The sequence below is a fragment of the Leptopilina boulardi genome, unplaced genomic scaffold, assembly GCF_019393585.1.
Source record: "Leptopilina boulardi isolate dan_hultmark-lab unplaced genomic scaffold, ZJU_Lbou_2.1 LbouV2_224, whole genome shotgun sequence".
Taxonomy (NCBI): Eukaryota; Metazoa; Arthropoda; class Insecta; order Hymenoptera; family Figitidae; genus Leptopilina; species Leptopilina boulardi.
In genome coordinates, this window is record NW_026137779.1 from 2,423,167 (window position 1) to 2,440,136 (window position 16,970).

General features: G+C 30.8%; 1 protein-coding gene across 1 annotated transcript in view; it reads right to left on the reverse strand.

Moving 5' to 3' along the window:
• LOC127279870 (uncharacterized) overlaps nucleotides 1-16,970 on the reverse strand; it is a 574,826-nt gene that overhangs the window by 361,576 nt on the left and 196,280 nt on the right. The gene's annotated exons all lie outside the window — the stretch shown is intronic.

Sequence of the window (16,970 nt, forward strand, 5' to 3'; positions counted from 1 at the left end):
AAAATTTGTAATTTTTTCAAAAAAAGTTTATTTAAAAAAAATCTAGGGTTGTAGAAAACGTCTATATTTTTGGGGGGCACTTAGTATATGATCCCAGACATATTACATATATAAAACAATTTAATTTGTTTAAAAAAATATATAGCAGCCACACTTTATTCTGAAAAATTTGAAATTTTTTCATAAAAAGTTTATTTAAAAAAAATCTAGGTGGGTACAAATCGTCAATATTTTTAGGGGACACTCAGTATATATTCTCAGACATATTGCATATATGAAACAATTTAATTTGTAAAAAAATATATAGCAGCCAGACTTTATTCTAAAAAAATTAGAAATTTTTTTAAAAAAATGTTTATTTTAAAAAAATTTAGGGTGGTAAAAACGTCTATATTTTAAAAGGGCACTCTGTATATGTTCCCAGACATATTGCATATATAAAAAAATTTAATAATTAATAATTCTTTAACGTCCGAGAGAATATATTTAATAGGGTAAGTAAAAACGATAACATTCGGACAAATGGATTTTAATTAAGTTTTCTCCAACGTTTCGAAATCACACCGATTTCCTCTTCAGGGAGTCTAGCAATACAAAATTATAAAAATTATTAAAAATTAAAAACAACAAACAAAAATACAAGGAAATGAAATTCTGACTCCAGATACTATTTCTCCATCGTATGGGTGTTTTTGTTTTTGTTTATTCGATTTTTGACGATTGTGAAAATGACTGACTAATAATTGTTTTCATCGTTTTTATTTGGTAACTTGTATTTTGTTTTATTAATTTATTTATTTTATTTATTGTATTCATATTATTTTTATTTATTTTCTAATTTTTTTCTATATATTAATTAATTTTATTTATTGATTTATATTTTGTTAATTGTTCTTGTATAATTTTGTATGTATGTATTTTTATTTTTATTTATTTATTTAATATTCTGACTGCCTTTTGTATTTTTGTTTTTTGATAATCTTCGTCTCTTATTAATTTAATTTCCTTGTATTTTTGTTTGTTGTTTTTAATTTTTAATAATTTTTATAATTTTGTATTGCTAGACTCCCTGAAGAGGAAATCGGTGTGATTTCGAAACGTTGGAGAAAACTTAATTAAAATCCATTTGTCCGAATGTTATCGTTTTTACTTACCCCTTTTAAAAAAATTTAATTTGTTTAAAAAAATACATAGCAGCAAAACTTTATTATGAAAAATTTGTAATTTTTTCAAAAAAAGTTTATTTAAAAAAAATCTAGGGTTGTAGAAAACGTCTATATTTTTGGGGGGCACTCAGTATATGATCCCAGACATATTACATATATAAAACAATTTAATTTGTTTAAAAAAATATATAGCAGCCACACTTTATTCTGAAAAATTTGAAATTTTTTCATAAAAAGTTTATTTAAAAAAAATCTAGGGGGGTAGCAAACGTCTATATTTTGGGGGGCCTGTGGATTATGTCCCCAAACATTTTCAAAATATTGAACAATTTAATTTATTGAAAAAAATAATTAGCAGCCAGTCTTTATTATAAAAAATTCGATTTTTTTCCAAATAAAGTTGTTTTAAAAAAAATTAAGGGGGGTAGAAAACGTCCATATTATCTCCAAGTCAAGCCTAACAGTAAGATAAGATTGAGCTCCACTATTAAGCGAAAGAAATGGCCAACCTGAAGACTATTCGACCGCGCTCTAGCCAGAAAATTCCTTTCCATCAGGTGATTACTATAAGTATGTAAAAAAATAACATCTGTATTGTCTGAAATTTCCACAAAAGAAGAGGAAGACCACAAATCTCTCAGGCCGCATTCATCAAAAAAGTATTTTAACTTATGAAACCAATTTAAAGACGAGTGAACGCTCTCCACTCTCGCCACTTCTATAAGACGAAGAAGGCATACCTTGGGAAATCGAGAGCCAGACATGGCATTAATTTTATTAATCCATGACAAAACCGGATCTCTTACCTCTTATCAGGTAAGAGAGAGACAACGTGCCCGTTTCAAGACGAACAGCGTATCCAGGAGTGATTTGTGGTAAAAATAGTAAACTCTTAAAAAAGGACTGCAAAATCTTTTCAAGAACTTCCAAATGACTAATTCCCCAAATTTCAATTTTTACTAAACTTGTTAAAAGTTTCATATAAGTCGACCAGGAGTCACTTTTAGTACAATATATTATTCTCATTGTCGCACCAATCGCTGAGTTAGCCGAGCTGACAAAATTCTGGCACGCTTCCGAAAAAGAGTAACGGTTGGAGAAGATAATACCTAGGTAAACATATTCCTTAATGACTTCGATTCTACTGTTATCAACTCGAAACGATTTAAAGCGATTGACAGAGTTATTCCCACCCTTACGAAAAATGACAATCTTCGTTTTATTATTGTTTACAGTAAGTTGATTCTGTTTACAATATTTCCACAATGCTTTTAACTTTCTGCTTAATTTAACGGGAGTATCCGATAACAGAACTAAGTCGTCGGCGTAGGCTAACAATAAATTTTCCAAAGTACTATTAACTGAAATACCGCGACAACCACTGTCCACCAAAAATCTTTCAAGGTCACAAATGAAAAGTGAGAATAAAAGTGGACTTAAGACTTCGGCCTGTAAGACACCCTTAGTGACTTCAACAAACCTCGTATATTCTCCATTATTTCTCACACATGCGACCGCTTTACTATAAAATCTCTCATAACATTAATCAGCTTAATACTAACTCCCAAATTATTTAATTTATACCAAAGAATGTTATGAGCAACGAAAGGAAATGCACTCTTAAAGTCAATAAATGCAGCGTAAACAACCCTTCTGGGATGTCTAAGCTGCAATTCAATTAAAGCCTCAAGAGTGAACAGATTGTCAATGCACCCCCTACCACCCCTAAATCCAGATTGAAACTCAGGCAAAATATTGTTACAATCAGCCCATCTTGTCAAATGCTCCGAAATAATCTGTGTAAAAATTTTCGCCATACAATTTATTAAATAAATAGACCTATAGTTATCAACGCTTGCTGGATCACCTTTCTTTAACAACATACATGTAATTAGTTGATCCCAGTTAGTAGGTACTGTTTCAGTGGTGAATATTTTATTAAATAAGTCTTCTAAATAAATTAGCCAGTTCTCAGGTAGATATTTATAAAAACTGTAATCAACCCCATCAAGTCCCGGTGATTTTGATAATTTACATTTTTTAAGACTAAACATAAGCTCTTCAAATGTAACCATCTAGGAAGGGATGGGTGGAGCGCACCAAACAAATGTCCACTGCAGGCACACACGGAAAACACTTAGTCAAATACGTATACCAGGATTGAAAATTAATGACATTATTTTGTAAAGATTTTTTCCGAAATTTATTCACAATTTTCCAAAATTCTGTAGAATTATTTGAATTTGCTGACAGCTCCACAATACGTGATTCATAACTACTTTTTTTTATTTTTTAATAATTTCTTAAAAGAACGTAAACAAATTTTATGAGATTTTGCAAGCGTAGAGTCAAAATTATGCAACTTGAGGTTAAGATATTCAATTTTAAGATTTTTTTTGCCCAATAACAATCGGAATCAAACCATGGTTTATTCCTGTCGACAATGCCGGATTTGATAGAAAAAGTCTTTACAAAATTCAAATCATGAGCTACGTCCTTGATAACTGAGGTCAAGTTTTCACTCAAAATATTAATATCTGAAACTTCCAATGTAATTTCGTCCCTCCATCTTAAATGATCCTTAAATTTATTTATTTCGTTAAGATCTAAAACAAATTTGGTATCAAGTTTTAAAATATTCTCATCAGAGTAAGTAGGAATTATCTTGCGGATATAAAAATAAATAGGAAGATGATCAGATATCGTCGGCAGGTCATAAACTACGAAGTCACATATTAAATCGGCATACATTATGGGACACCACAACAAATCAATTATACTTTTACCCAATACAATATTGTACGTAAAATTTGCTGGAGAATTTGAGGGGACCTGCCATTACAGACAAAAAATTCGTTCTGTTCCATAAAGTTTACAAGTTGACGACCTTTACTATTGAAAATTTTATCTAGTGAACATCTGTTAGGCTGCGTCTACAATAGATTTAAAAATGTGTAACGATCGTGTAGTGTAGTGTAGTGTAAAGTCGTATATTTTGTATGACGTAGAATATTGCAAATTAATTGCTGTTAATAAACAAAAACATAACCTCAAATTCAGATTTTTAATATTAATTTAATTAATTTAATTATTAATTTTAATTTTTAATATTAAAAATCTGAATTTGAGGTTATGTTTTTGTTTATTAACAGCAGTTAATTTGCAATATTCTAAGTCATACAAGATACACGACTTTACACTACACTACACTACACGATCGTTACACATTTTTTAATCTATTGTAGACGCAGCCTTATGTGACAAATTAACATTATTATTAAAAACATTTACAATAAAATTATTTAGATTTCCAATCCTACAATTAAAATCACCACCTAGAAAAAAAGGAAGTCGTGGAAAGGATTCGCGTATTGAAGAGAAGAGATGACTCATTGAATTAAGAAGTACTGACAAATCTGCAGAAGGGGGGATGTATACTGTACAAAGTATAAAAGACAGAAATTGTGTGTTTACCTTGGCGATAATAGTCTCACGTGTTTTAGTTAAGAGTGTTGCAGAATAAATTTTCCTGTTTAGAATCACAGCTAAACCACCCTTGGCTCTGCCTCTGGAAGCATCCCTCACACCCTCAAAGTGAAGAACAATGAATTCCTTAGAAAAAATACTACTAATTGTATTTGATGAAGTAGACCATGTTTCATATATGCAAAGAATGTCGTTACAGTCATAATGTTCCTTCATATCAATAATGTTGGAGCTGCCACGCACATTCGGGAAAAAAATCCTACAATCAGCAAGCGCAGCTTCACAAGATGAGTTTAGGGTCACTGCAGACGGGGTACAAAGGGAAGGTGGAGCGCGGGAAGACTCTTGCTATGCTTTTGATGTTTCCTGAGATACTCGAACTTGTGATGGGGTTCTAGGAGAATCCCCACACTGCAGGAACTGATCGACTTTTCCCTTCTTTTTATTATTTAAATACTTTCTCGGACGAACAGGTTTCTTAGTTTGAATTGAGGTAGGAGTATTAAAAATATCATTGTCTATGGTTAGCTGTGATTGCACAGGTTTATCAAGACATGTTATATATTCCTCAAGGTCATTGAGATGGATCATTTCATTATTAACCAGTAAAGATTCATATTTTAACTTAACTTCCATGCCTTTTTCTCGTAAGATATTAGCAAAGCGAAGGAGCTTTTTTCTAGTTTCCCGTTCCTGAGGTGAGCGGTCATTTGAAATAGACAAACCAATATTACGGAATTCTTTAACTTTTGAAAAAACAACTCGAACACAACGTGGAGCGATAAATTTCACCAAAATTGGTCGATTTTTTTTCTGTACTACCAATTCTAAAAGCATCAGCGAAGGCAAGGTCAGGGACAACAATATTTATCTTTTCAAATATTTTTGAAACAGTAGAAATTAAATCAGAGTTATTCTGTAGATTTTCTTTCAAATTAAAAATTAAAATATTGTTTTGTCTTCCAGTATGCCTTAAAGAATTAATTTCACCATTAATGGCTGAGATCTTTTTAGAAAAATCTTTGATGCTACACAGTGTATCAGAGGAAGCCTTGCAGGAAGCTCGCATTTCACTCTTCAATTAGTTGCGTGATTCCGTTAATGTTTTAATATCCTCCGAATTTTTTTAAAGATATTCGTTAGGATTGGTATCCATATTTTAAAAACAAAAAGTCAAAAAAAAACAAGAAAAAGAAGCATTCAGTATTTGTTCCCAAACAGATTGCATATATATGCAATAATATAATTTGTTTAAAAAAATATGCAGTGTAACATTGTAAAATTGATAATTTTACAATTTACGAATATAAATTTGATTTTGGCACATTAATTATTTATTCTGGTCAATTTTTAATTTCTTTTTTTAAATTTTATAATTTTTTATGGTCTGATTTACTTCAATGATTTCACAAAAATTCGAGATAAAGACACACATTTTTTTTAATAAATAATCTATGTAAATCCCTTTTTTTTAAATTTTATGTAATTCCGTTCGAGTCAATGAAATATGAAGATTTCAAGATTCAAAAAAATATTCTATTTATTATTAACCTTATTCATTTGATTGTTGGACTCTATGATTGTATCCAAGAAAATATTGGATTATTATGAATTTTATCACAACAATTTCAAAATTTATTCAATCTTGGAAGGTTTCGTCATACTTTTGAGCTATCGCTCGAAACTCTTAATTGCTGCGTGGAATACAGAGCCCATTTAATTTGTTTAACTCATCAAAATTATATAAATCTGGATTTAAGAATGTTCTTTGAAGTCTCAGTTATAATGGTTGTATATGTCAAGAAAAATTATATTGGAGGAGGGTTATGACGATTTAAGAACTGGCATCAAACTAAATTAATGATTTATTTAATTTAAAGAAGAGTATCCAACATTTCCTTTTGCTTTCGATTCATTTAATTTCATCATCATTCAAGAGAAGAAGATTTTTATTAATCAACAATAATTACGAATTTATTTCGGGATTCATTTGTTAACATTCGTTTTTCATTTTTTTGGTTGGCAACAAATGTTCCTTAGAGATTTGTAAACAAGATCATTTTTTTCATTCTAAATAGTGAAATTATTGATTAAAGACATGATAATTATTATTTCCGGAAGAAAATTAATTTGATTCCATTTTCAATTTGTAATTATTTTAGTCTAGTTTTAAAATTTTTTTATTCGTGTCCAATGACAGGACTGGCGCCCAAAAGTAAACTCTTCCGAAGGTAACTTAAAAAAATAAGGTTACAATTTGGCGCCCATCGTGGGGCAAGGCCAAATAACATCTATATTAATATCACAGGTCCACAAAATAAATTCGATGAAAGGTTACTTTGACCAAACCTGGTGTATTATATGTTTTTAAGGTCGCTGATCACGAATCTGAAGTCCGTTTTGCTCCATCACGTCAGGATTTTTTCCTAACCTCAAAAAACATGTTGGATTTTACTTTGCAGACAACATTTTGTAAATATTGATGGATTTACCTCAATCTTGGTATCTAGGGGTTTTTGGGGTCGCTGATTACGAATTTGAAGGCAGATTTTCAAAATACAAAAGGACGGATCCAATATGGCGGCCGGATTTAAAAAAAATTGCATTTTTACAAAACTTGGTATCTAGGGGTTTTTTATGTCGCTGATTACGATTTTGAAGTCTGATTTTCAAAATTAATAGATATAACATGAGTTCAAGGTATGCTTTAGTTTGCTATTACCTACATTCAGCCGTACCCAGGAACAACGACGTGGACGTAGCAGGCTTAAAAAAATCGGACATTTTTATTAGCTAATTCTCCACTTACGACCTTAGTCAATCTCCTTTTAAGAATAGTGAGAGGCAAGGGGACTCACCATAAACAAGCACCCCGAAGGGAACTGAAGCCTGCTACGTCCACGTCGTTGTTCCTGGGTACGGCTGAATGTAGGTAATAGCAAACTGAAGCATACCTTGAACTCATGTTATATCTATTGATTTTGAAAATCAGACTTCAAAATCGTAATCTGTGACCTAAAAAACTCCTAGATACCAAGTTTTGTAAAAATGCAATTTTTTTAAATCCGGGCGCCATATTGGATCCGTCATTTTGTATTTTGAAAATCTGCCTTCAAATTCGTAATCAGCGACCCCAAAAACCCCTAGATACGAAGATTGAGGTAAATCCATCAATATTTACAAAATGTTGTCTGCAAAGTAAAATCCAACCTGTTTTCTGAGGTTAGGAAAGAATTCTGACGTGATGGAGCAAAACGGACTTCAGATTCGTGATCAGCGACCCCAAAAACATATAATACACCAGGTTTGGTCAAAGTAACCTTTCATCGAATTTATTTTGTGGACCTGTGTATTTAAAGACATTATTTCTAATAGTTATTATTAGGTTATTTAAGGTTAAGGTTATTTAAGGAAAAATAATTTAATTATTAAATAAAATATTAATAATAAATTTAAATATGTGACGCTCCACGAGAGAAGGGACCTATCTCCGAAATAATATTAGGCTTAGTTTTCATGTACGGTGCAATTTTGTTTCGGGGATAGGTCCCTTCTCTCGTGGAGCGTCACATATACTTAAAAGTATATTTTGAATAATTATAAATTTAAATTTTATTAATTTTGTTAATTGATTTCTTGATAACCAATGAATATGGCTACTAATGATCCTTTCACGTGGATTTGTGATTTGGATAATCTACAAGTAGCAAATGAATTGAGAAATAGAGGTCTAACTGCTGTTGGAAGTTTAGCAGCAAAAAGAAATAGATTATTAAAATTTTTGAGAAATTAATTGTCAGAAAATATTGATTCACCAGAAGTTGAACAATTGAATGACAATCCATTAATTAAAATCAACAAACAACGACAGCTGAAATTAATCCTTTTCCTAATATTAGTTATTTTGAAAATATTAATCATTCAAACGCTAATATGGAGTTAGAAACGATTGACATTGATAATTCTGGTAGTTTAATTGATTTTAATCAAGAAAAACATAAAAATCCTAATGACACTATTCCACCTAATACATATCGAAACTTCGCTACTACTAAAGAAAATATAATTATTTATAATTCTTCTAATACTAATAATTATCAAAGAAATTTAATTTACCGCGAAAATTTCTCGAATTACAGATCGGAATTTATTTTCCCCAGAAATAATGATTTACCACAACTAAATTTAAATAATAACCAAAATCAGGATAGAAATAAAACACTTGAAGAAAATCCGCGTAGATTGCAATTTAGATTTGATAATTAAGAAAATCAAATTTCACATTTACCTCATTTTAATCAATCTCAAAATAATTTACAACCTAGTGAAAAAGTTCAATTTCAAAATAATTCGCGATATAAAGACAATTTACAAACTCAAAATAATTTACAACCTAGTTACGAAGTTCAATTTCAAAATAATTCACGATATAAAGTCGAATTTAATTATTGAATCAAATAAAAATTCTCGTAAGGTTAGATTTGTTGATCAAAATGAATTCTCTATTCCTGGAAAAGTTGAATCTTCTTTCGCGAATCATTTAAGCGATCGTTTTCAAAATTATTTCGACAATATAGAACTGAAAATTCGTCTAAATTAAATTATCAAGATTTTCTTGATGTATCTGAAGATCGTCGATGTGAAGTTTTTTCGAGATATAAACAGAATAATCCTTTTGAATTTACTAATCGATTCGAGAATAGAGATGAATCCCCAAAAAGGTTTAGAAATTCAGAACATAAGAAATTCACCAACATAATGATTTTAATTCACCGTATAATTTTAGTTTTAATAAAATAAATTATCCTTTAAGTCCTTCTCAGGCTTTTGAAACTATGAGAAAGTGGGGATTGAAGTTTTCTGGATCCAGATCTGAGGATTCTGAAGCTTTCATTACTCGAATTGAAAAGGGACGATCGGTCATTCATGTTGATGATTATGTAATTATTCAAGTACTTCCTTTTTTTCTGTCAGGTATTGCTCTGCAATGGTTTCATGGAATGACAAATAATTGCAGAAATTTTCAGGAATTCTCTGAATCTTTTAGATCTCGTTTTGGCGACGTAGACTTTCAGTTTGAACTTAGACAGGAAATATACAAAAGAACACAAGGAGAATTTGAGTCGATAGCCGATTACTTCACTTGTATGGTATGCTTATTTAATAGAGTGATTCCTACATTATCCTCAAATGAAGAAATTAGTTTTATACATCGTAATCTTCTACCTAAATTCCAGCTAGTGATCCCTCGTCATAGTATTCAAAGTATTTCCCAGTTTCAAAAAAATTGCTATTTCAGTAGAGAAGAGCTTTTTTGTAAGTAAGACCTTTAAGCCTCCTCCGGTTCCTGAAAGATCTCTTCTCCCTGATTTGGCATATAAAGACCCACCTCGTTCCAGACCTAGAGAAGGAAAAGAATTAATTCCTTTATTAGATGAATGTTATTTAAATGTTTCTAACAATTCTGAAAATTTAATTGAAAATGTCCTTTCAATAAAAGAACATAATCAGCCTAAAAATAATAAATCAAAAAATCAGAATAATTCTAAAACAACTGAAAAAAATAAAGTTTCAACTAATCCCTTTAATGAAAATAATAATCAAAAGACACCTACTAAAAATCTAAAAAGACTTGTGTGTTGGAATTGTGACGAACCTGATCACAGATTCGATGAATGTACTAAACCTAGGACAAAGTTTTGATTTCGATGTGGGACAAAAGACATTATTAGACCGGAATGTCCTAAATGTTCGGGAAACTAACTAAAGAGTCGTTAGATGGGGCGAACTCGACTGTGATTGATACTCTCATATTTGTAATGCTCTTAATTATAACTTGTATTTGTTTTTTCTTTTAAAATTTGTTTAGAATAAATAAAAATTAAGTGTGAATATAGATAACTGATTGGAAATTTTCCGAGGATTTTGAATTTGGGCTTAGTTTTTGTCTATATAACTGCGCATGCGCACAAAAAAGCAAATACTGTAAGGAAACTTTGAAAAAATTTGAATTAGCTCACTATTTTGCATAAAAATGGTTATAAACTCAAAATATGCAAATTTTAGGTATAACCATTTTAAAGTATAGCTTTTCAGCTGTCTTTCCTGAAAATTAGAGCCAAATCGAAATAGGTGTTTTTGAGTTATGAATTTAAAAAAAAAACAGTTTTTTAATCTACTGCGCATGCGTTTAGAGATAGCTCAAAAATTCCAACGGCATTGGATTCTTTGGAAAATTTCCCATCGACTATTACCTTTTCAATTTTTTTTGACCAAAATTAACATTTTTTCGAGCAGAAATGGATTTTTCAATCTTCATTTTGAAAGATGTAACTTTTCACGAAATTAACGATTGTAAGTGTTCTTTATGAGATAGGGGCTTGAAACTTTGGCTAGTTGAGTATTTTTAGAGGTAGAATACGCCTAAAAAATTTGAGCCAAATCGATAATTTGTCACCGACAACTGTTCGTTTTACCCGTGGAATCCCTCATATCGACAATAAACCAAAAAAAATCTATTCCTGATTATCTATTCCTATCCTTTTGATAATGATAATTTATTTTTATATAATCTATCGGAAGTAAACTACGTACCAAATTGTTTTTCGGGACCCGAACCCTTAATTTATTTAAATATTAAAATTTTTGATCGTGAAATTAAAGCTTTAGTGGACAGTGGCGCGACTAGATCTTTTGTCGGCCCTAAATGTTTGGATTTATTAAAAGAATTAGGTTTAAAAGCAGAAAATAATTTCGGAAAAGTACAAGTCGCAAATAGTTAAATACAAACGGTCTCAGAAAAAATAATATGTCCAATTGAATTAAATAATAAAACAGAATTCTGTCTCACCAAAAGCCCAACATATCATTTATAAAGAAGCTGATGAAATGCTTGAAGATAATGTGATTGAGCCTTCGAATAGTGGTTGGTCCTCACCAATTGTTTTAGTCAGGAAACCTGATGGTAGCTATAGAGTTTGTTTAGATTTCCGTAAGCTTAATAAAATTACAACACCAGATGCTTACCCATTGCCTAAAATAGATTCAATTCTTTATAAATTACGAAAAGCAAAATATATGTCAAAATTAGATATTTACAAAGGATTCCTAAATATTCCACTCGAAAAAAATAGTAGAGATAAAACAGCATTTGTTATACCTGGTCGCGGACTTTTTCAATTTGTTAGAATGCCTTTTGGTCTGACAAATGCTCCAGCTACCTTCCAAAGATTAATTGATGCTTTAATAGGACCGGATGTGGAACCTTACGTGTTTGCCTACGTTGATGACATCATAATTGTCACAGAAACTTTTAATGAACATCTCGAATGGTTAAAAAAAAGTACTAGAAAAGATTACAAAAGCAAATTTAAATTTAAATATTAATAAATGTGAATTTTGTTGTCATCAAGTGAAATATATAGGTTATATGGTAAACGAACATAGGTTACTCATGGATCCTAATAAAACTGAACCTATTCTTAACTATCCTGTTCCGAAAAATATCAAAGAACTTAGGAGGTTTCTTGGAATGGCCTCTTGGTACAGGAGGTTTATAAAAAATGTCGCTTCTATCGTAGCCCCTTTGAATCTTCTTTTACGTAAGCAACAGCGTTGGGAATGGACTGATCTTCAAAATTCCTCGTTTAATCAATTAAAAAATTGTTTAATGAATTCACTTATTCTTTCAAGGCCTGATTTTAATTATGAATTTGAAATACAAACAGATGCCAGTACCTCTGGGTTAGGAGCTGTTTTAGTACAAAAAATAGATGGAGTAGAACATGTAATTTCATACCCTACCGAAAGAGTGGTACTGGATTGGTACTGGGAAATTGGAACTGAGGGCTCAGTACCAACTCAGTACTAATTTGGTGCATTTTGGTACTGAAATGGAACTGGGAAATTTACCTGCGAAAAGGGTCGAGTTACCGTTAAAACCCTCATAAAAGTGAAAAGCGACTAGCTTTTTCAATATGTTTAAACTAATACTTTATATTTATTTCAATATTATATTTGTTTTTCCTGGATTTATATTATTTTCATACATTATTATGCATATGATATGTCCTTTGGCAGCAAAATTCAAAAATGATGTCCATTTTTTTGTCAAACTTAAGGTATACGAGATAAATTATAACTTTTTTAAATGTAATTATTTTTTGATAAATTTTAGATATTCATAATCTGGAAATATTAACGAATCTCAATATATATTTTTTAAAGTTGAGTTATTAAAATTATAAATTTTTTAAGCAATAAAACTCGGGTTAAAATTTTAATCCTTCAACAAAGGACCTAGGGGTCTATTGTTCAAGGAGGGATTGCAATATAATTTCCAAACTTAACAGAAATTTTCTACAAACTATTATGTTTTTTTTCTGTTTTACCTCGGTTTTACACGTATATCGTGAAAGACGGTTTGTTGATCTTATATACCTTTAAAACTGTTGTTAAAGTAATTTAATAATGAATTTATCACTTGGTGTAATGAATAGTAAGGAAAAAATATAAATTTTTTTCCTTACTATTGTTAAAGTACTTTAAAAATGTCTTCTTATGGGTTATCAGGTAGTGGTACTGAAGTGGAACACAAACCAAGTCCAATTCAGTACCATTCCAGTACCACTCTTTCGGTAGGGTATGCAAGTAGGTCGTTAATAGATGCTGAGAAAAATTATACCACTACTGAGTTGGAATGTCTAGCAATAATTTGGGCAATTGATAAATTCGATGATTATGTCAGATTATATCATTTTACTGTGGTCACTGATCACGCCAGTTTAAAATGGTTACAAAATTTGAAAAATCCTAAAGGTAGGTTGACCAGATGGGCATTATCTCTCACGGAATTTAACTTTGATGTTGTTTATCGTAAAGGTTCTTCTAACTATGTACCAGATGCCTTATCCCGAATGTTTGAATCTACAAAAGAAAAGATAAATTTAATTCAGGATCTGAAATCATCATGGTATGTTCGTCGTTTTATTGCATTTAAAGATTTACCTGGAAAATTCCCAAATTGGAAAATAGTTAATGATAAATCATATTATTATAAACCTGATATTTTGATTTCAAATTTAGTAAAAGACTTGGATGCATGGATTTAGGTCCCTAGTGATGATCAGCGTAATTCTATCCTTTCCGAAGCTCACGATACATCTCAATCAGGACATTTAGGTAGTGAAAAAACATGCAAACGAATCATAATGAATTATTATTGGACTGGATGTTTTGTAGATGTGCAAAATTATGTAAAAAAATGCGAAATCTGTCAGATGTGCGAAGTGGAACAAAAGGCTCCGCCTGGTTTAATGGGAAATAGAATTGTCGAAGAGCCTTGGTTAGTTGTCGCGGCAGATATTATGGGTCCTTTTCCCCGAAGTAAAGCAGGATTTCTTTATGTTCTTGTTATACAGGATTTGTTTACTAAATGGGTGGAATGCGTTCCTCTACGTTCTGTAACAGGCAAAAAGATTAAGGAATCATTTCAAGAGCTTATAATTAATAGATGGGGAACTCCTCAAGTTCTCCATACTGACAATGGAACAGAATTCATTAATCGTATATTTAGATCTTTAACCGCAGAATTTAATATCGTCCACACTATCTCTCCACCGTATCATCCACAGGCGAACCGTGTAGAACGGGTTAATAATTAAACCATGATAGTTTCCTTCATAAATAATGATCATAGAAATTGGGATGAACATCTGTCCGACTTCAGATTTGCTTATAATACTGCTTTTCGTTCATCTATTAAAACTAGTCCACCTTTTATTAATTTCGGTCGAAATCCAAAACCAATTAATATGTTACATAAAACAAAAAATGATGTAGATTTAAATATTAATGACAAGTCAGTTGAATTATGGAATGATCGAATGCGAAAAATACAAACAATGAAAGATTTATTTATTAACAATTTGGAGATAGCATTTAAAAAAACAATAGAAAGATTATAATGCTAATCGACGACAATTGAAATTTGATTTAGGAGATTTAGTCTTGACTAGAAATAGAGAATTATCATCGAAAGAAAAACAAATATCAGCTAAATTAAACCCTAAATCTATTGGCCCATATAGAATTTGTAAAATTCTTTCTCCCACCGTCTACCAGATCACTAATTTTGATAACTCCAAAACTTTCAAAGTACATGTTCAAGACCTGAAATCATAAATTTGCTGATTGTTGATTACACTGAAATTAATTAAAAAAATGTTAATCATTTTATTTTACCTACTTTATCACGTTAATTTATTGATTAATAATATATATAAATATATAAATATCTTCCTATATTACAAAAAGATATCGCCGCCGCCGCCTCCGTTTCAAGAATTCTTGATCTAGAAGGGGGGAGTCCCCCCTCCTAAATTTTGAGGTTATGTTCGTTTCAAGGCTCTGAATATAGCCGCAAGTCCCCCCTCCCTCCTCTCATTTCCCCTCCTCCGCCAAAAATTGACCTAAATTTTGAGGTTATGTTTGTTTTAAGTCCCTAATAAAGCAGTAAGTCCTTCCCCCTTCCCTCATCTCTCTCTGTATTTCCCGCCAAAAATAGGGGGGGTGGCGCGCGAAGCGCGCAGGGGGGCGTAGCCCCTCTAGTATATATATATATATATATATATATATTATATTTTATAATGCTTGAATTATTAAATTTTGAATAAAATTCATTGAATTTATTTTGATTTTGAATTTAGTTTGAAATTTGTAAAAATCAATTATGATTGATTTATTTCAAAATTTGACAAGGTTTACTTGAATTTTATTTCTTTATTTCATTTTATAAAAAGAAGAAACCTGTTGGTTTATCTAAGAAGAGAGGAGTTGTAAATTGAAAATTTTACAATTTGAGCAATTCCATGGGATGTGATCACAAGAATTTTTCATGATTGGAGCAATTTTATTGAAACCTTGTGAATATGTTCCTTTTTTTGTACAGAATAAAAGCCCACAAACAATTTTTCAAAATTTTTTGAGATATCTCTAATTAAAAATTTATGTCATTTTTTTAAAAAAACCATGTAACTTTTTTTCCTGTTATCCAAATAAGATCAATTTTTTTCAAATTTCTCATAAAAAGATGCTATTTTAAGAAAAAAATAGTTCATGAAAAAAAAAAAAATTTTTGCCCGGAATAAAGTAAAAAAAAAAATTTGAATTCATTTTTTGAAAAAACTGCCTCTTCGATTTAAAAAAATTTTTTTTCTGCTTGATGCCTATGATGTTAAGAATAACTTTTCCAATTTTCATAAAGGGACAGCAAGAACTTTGCGAGAAAAAAATTAAAACGTCCCGTGCGGCGCGACGCGACGCGTGCTTCTTAGTTTTCACGTCCATTATATAGTATGAAAACTTGCAAATATCTCGAAAAGTACGAATTTTCGTAAAAAAAGTTTAAGACAAAAGTTGTTCTAAACAAAGATATCTACATATTTGAGATCAATAAATTGGGCCGGGGCCCAATGTTGGGCCATACAATGAAAAAAGTGGTTTTCTCAAATAAGACCACTAATTTTCTGTATCAAGTTCGTAATCCCTATGAAATTCTGCGTTCAGACATGTTGTATAAGTGCCCAAAATATTGGTCCCAATGTCTGAGATTGGGCCCAACATTTTTTGACAAACAAATAAATAAATTTTAAAAAATCTTATCTTCGGGGGCCCAATGTGAGACCTACAGTAAAAAAATTAGTTTCCATCTATTTCGTAATCGTTATGAAATTCTAAAAATATTGGCACCAATCCCAAACATTTGGCCCAATATTTTTGGTATTCGTACTACAAGTCTTAACACAGAATTTCATAACGATTACGAAATGAATACTGGAAATTAGTGGGTTTTATTTAAGAAAACTAATTTCTTTACTGTTGGCCTTACATTGGGCCGTGGTATCTCACATTGGGCTCTGTACCCAATTTCAAAATTAGCTTCGAATTTCTAATCCTGTGACCCCAAAAACACCAAAGATAAGATTTTTTTAAATTTATTTATTTGTTTGTCAAAAAATGTTGGACCCAATCTCGGACATTGGGACCAATATTTTGGGCACTTATACATTATGTCTCAACGCAGAATTTCATAAGGATTACGAATTTGATACAGAAAATTAGTGGTCTTATTTGAGAAAACCACTTTTTTCATTGTATGGCCCAACATTGGGCCCCGGCCCAATTTATTGATCTCAAATATGTAGATCTTTTTGTTTGGAACAACTTTTGTCTTAAACATTTTTTACGAAAATTCGTACTTTTCGAGATATTTGCAAGTTTTCATACTATATAATGGAAGTGAAAACTAAGATGCACGCG